Source organism: Cupressus sempervirens, chromosome 4 (assembly GCF_028749045.1).
Source record: "Cupressus sempervirens isolate cs-2001-9-10 chromosome 4, ASM2874904v1, whole genome shotgun sequence".
NCBI lineage: Eukaryota > Viridiplantae > Streptophyta > Pinopsida > Cupressales > Cupressaceae > Cupressus > Cupressus sempervirens.
Genome location: NC_143121.1, coordinates 687,071,024 through 687,074,831, shown reverse-complemented (window position 1 = coordinate 687,074,831; position 3,808 = coordinate 687,071,024). Strand labels below are relative to the sequence as shown.

General features: G+C 34.4%; 1 pseudogene; it reads right to left on the bottom strand.

Moving 5' to 3' along the window:
• Window positions 1–545: 545 nt before the first annotated feature.
• On the bottom strand, window positions 546–1,415 carry LOC149563130 (uncharacterized; annotated as a pseudogene).
• Window positions 1,416–3,808: the final 2,393 nt, after the last annotated feature.

The window sequence follows — 3,808 nt, the reverse complement described above, 5'->3', positions numbered from 1 at the left end:
TGTCTTGAAATTTGTATAGTTTAGCCTCAAATTATGAAAAAAGTGCATAATCTACACTCTTTTTAAAAGTCAAGTAATGCTTAGTAAATCCATTATATATCCATCTGTAAGGGCCTGTTTGGCTGCCAGAATAGGAATAGGGGAATAGGAATAGCTATTCCGAAATACTCATTCTAGAATAGAAAATAGGGGTATGTATTCCTATTCTCTATTTGGTTCAGTTAGAATTTGATGTGAAATTCGCGGACCCAAAAATTTATGTTTTCTAAAATAAATAAAACTAGAATAGGAATATGTATTCCAATTCCACCTATTTGGGTGGAATTGCAAAACCTCATTTTTGGGCCAAAATTAGAATACGTATAACTATTTTATTTCGTATTCCAATTCCAATTTGATGCATCCAAATGAAGAATTCAAAATTTTAAAAATTTACATATGCCTATTCTGCTTGTATATTCACAATCCCTTAAAACATTTTTCCAGATCATCCACTACCAAACTTTATCATATATCTATCATTTTCATAGATCAACGAACTTCCCTTACCACATATAAATCTGTATCTGTTTTATTGCATCACAATACTTTTGATACAAAATGAAGTGCACGCTCTCATCCTTCACAAAAACACCACACGAGATAAAAAAAAGAAATAAAACCCCAGGAAAGGTTCATCACAATGCCTTATTACAAGACCATGGGGACTACTCTCCAAATCCACCAACATTACAAATATAGAGAAAAACACATTCAAAAAAGGCCATCAGAATGGCCAATATTACCAAGGGCTCACCGGAAAAAGCCCTGTATTGGGATCATGCGTATCAGTTGTGGTGGTGGTAGTGGTCGTATGCCCATGTGTAGTCAGAGGATTGTGGTGAGTACTGAGATGATTATGGTGTGTAGTGGTGGCAGGATTATGGTACGTAGTAAGAGGATTGTGATGTGTAGTGGTGGCAGGATCATGGTGTGTAGTGAGAGGATTATCATTAGCAGTGGCACGATTCTGATGCGTAGTGAGAGGATTATGATTATGAGTATTGTGCATAGCGAGGAGATTATGATCATGATGTGTTGGAGCAGTGTGGACCATGTATTTCACCTCTTCTTTCTGAGCCGCATGTTGGGCCTTCTCAGCATGAGCCTTACGCTCTGCTTCACATTCACTCGCTTAATTTTGAGTTTTGTCATGCACTGAAACATTCTCTATCTGCAATAACACAACTTTACATTAACCAATTAAAAGAAGAATGTAAAAAACTTCAACATTTATCCAACAACTATAATCAAGAGTGGCCATTAACCTTTCCTTAGGTAGAAGCTTTGGCCTTTTCCATGCTCTCCTTTGTGTCGGTGACTGCATTGCTCACTTTCTCCTTGGTTGCTACTACTGCGTTCTTTGCTAGCTGCATCTTTGCTCTGCTAAATATGTATCACAAGAATATTATGCCTCTTTCGGTAGCACTCGAAAATAACCCGTTTTTTATATATCTGATTTCAAGGGAGATTGAGTGATGGAAGAGTGTGAGACTCTGGTGATGATATATAGAGATTGCGATGGAATATTTTATTTAAAATCAAATGATTTCAAGCTGATAGGATACGCTGAAAGTGATTGTGCAGATGTATTCATGATAGGAAAATTACTTCAGGTTATACTTTTCATTTTGGATCAGGCTTAGTACCATGGGCTTCAAATAAGCAACCAATTGTCACTCTTTCAATAGCTGAAGTAGAGTATGTAGCAGCCACCAGTGTAGAAAGTCAAGTGATTTGGATGAGAAGAGTGTTGATAGAGCTGAAATAAGAAGAAGATGCAACAAACACATATTGTGATAACAATTCAGCCATAACATTATCAAAAAATTCAGTTTTTCACAAAAGAAGCAAATGCATTGACAAAAGGTATCATTTCATCACGGAGCTCATCAGAAATGGTGAAATTAATTTGAAATATTGCAGATCAGAGCATCAATATGTTGACATCTTCACCAAACAACTGGGACAAGAAAGTTTTATGCATCGAAGAGATTGATTGGGAATCATAGATAACAGTTGTAATTAAGGGAGAGTTCTCGAATTAATTTTCAACTGCCTCATTTATTTTAGCATGGACTTACTTGCCACCTCCATCGGATCATGCCTAGTCAATCATTTTGTGCAAGACTTTTCAATTAAAAATAAATATTAAATCATAAATTTCAAGAAACTTCCTAGGGTGGATTTGAAACTTGAAGAAAGTGTCCTTAACTTTTGCTCCCTCCTTTGTCTGCAACATACGGTGAGTTTGAGAGTTTTTAATTTGTGTGTGTGAATAGTTTGAAAACATAATATGCAGTAGTAGAGCAGAACAATCTGAAATGTAAGAGAAAGGTAGGTTTTTTTGCATCCTGTAGTGAGTGAGTAGTATCTCTATATTGTTGTTTTATGTAATCAACATGTTGTATATCTTATAGAGATATATATAAATATTTCATAGTTCAAATGCAATTTACTCCTTATCTTTATTTTGGTATTTTGATTGATTACATTTTATTTTCTTTATCTCTTCTCCCTATTTCCATCATAGGATCTGTCAAATTTAACTACAACACGAAAACACCTAAATTTTAATTTTTTGAGAGAAGAATTTTGAACTCCCAAAAAAAGCTGCCTTTTGCTTCAAGTAATTTATATTATTCAAAATTTAACTACAACATGAAGCAACATAAATTTTCATTTTCCAGGAGAGAATTTTAAACCACCAAAAGAACTTGGAGCTTTTTTTTCAAATAATTTAGATTATTCAAATTTATTTGAGAACAACTACCTTGCCTTATTCAACTTAGATGATTCAAACTTCATATATTACTAATGAGTGCTTAATTTTTAGGTCATATTAGATTGAAGTGTGGTCAATGAATGACTACTAGGTTTGTAAAACTTATTAGGTTGAGGTTATATTAATCGTTGTCATTGCTTTCTGTGTCAGGATAGAAAATGATGTCTTCACTATTATGGATTCAACATCTTAGAGTTTACCAACATCCCCCAACCGTAATGCATTGCCTGAGAATTCAACTAGATCCACTAGTTGAATCTCCTATAGCTGAAATCCTAGAAAATTGTACTAATATTGTTGAAAACCTAAGGAGGCAATGTGAGAATCTTGAACATGTAAAAGATCACAAAATAGAAATATTCTTTTATGCAAAGCATGCACAATAACTATCATGTACAATAATGAATGCATATTATGATAGCAAGAAAGAAGCCTATTGCTCAAAGCTCTATGAAGTAGGCGATATAGGGTATTTGTGTTGGAAGATTCTAGAAATGTGTGGTAATTTCTACCACAGAAATATAAAACTGTAATTTATTGCTAGTATGTTCTAGTATGTAGGTGCCTCCACCTAACACATGTAGATGCCTTGGCAAGGAAAGAAGCATATGTAGGTGGAAGTAGGTGAATGTAGGTGGCATTTTAAAATTATAAGTCAGCTATGACCGACAATATCTAGAGGTTTCCAAAGTCCTCTATAAAAGAGGCATTTGTAATCAATCTTTCACAAGGCAATACATATTGAGTTTGTTGTGCATCAATCTAAATGTGAGGTTTTTAATATTTTATTTTCTTCCTTGTCTTTGTCCACCATTATTGTGGTATCAGAGCTAGGTTGAAAGAGACTATTGGAGATAGTTGAAGGAGATTTTTGAAGATTGGCTAAGAGGAGAAGCTGTAGCTTTGAAGAGTGATCTAGTAGTAAGGCTAAGCAACCATTTTGTTGCCAAGGCATACCAAGGAAGGTATTTGGTTTCATTATGT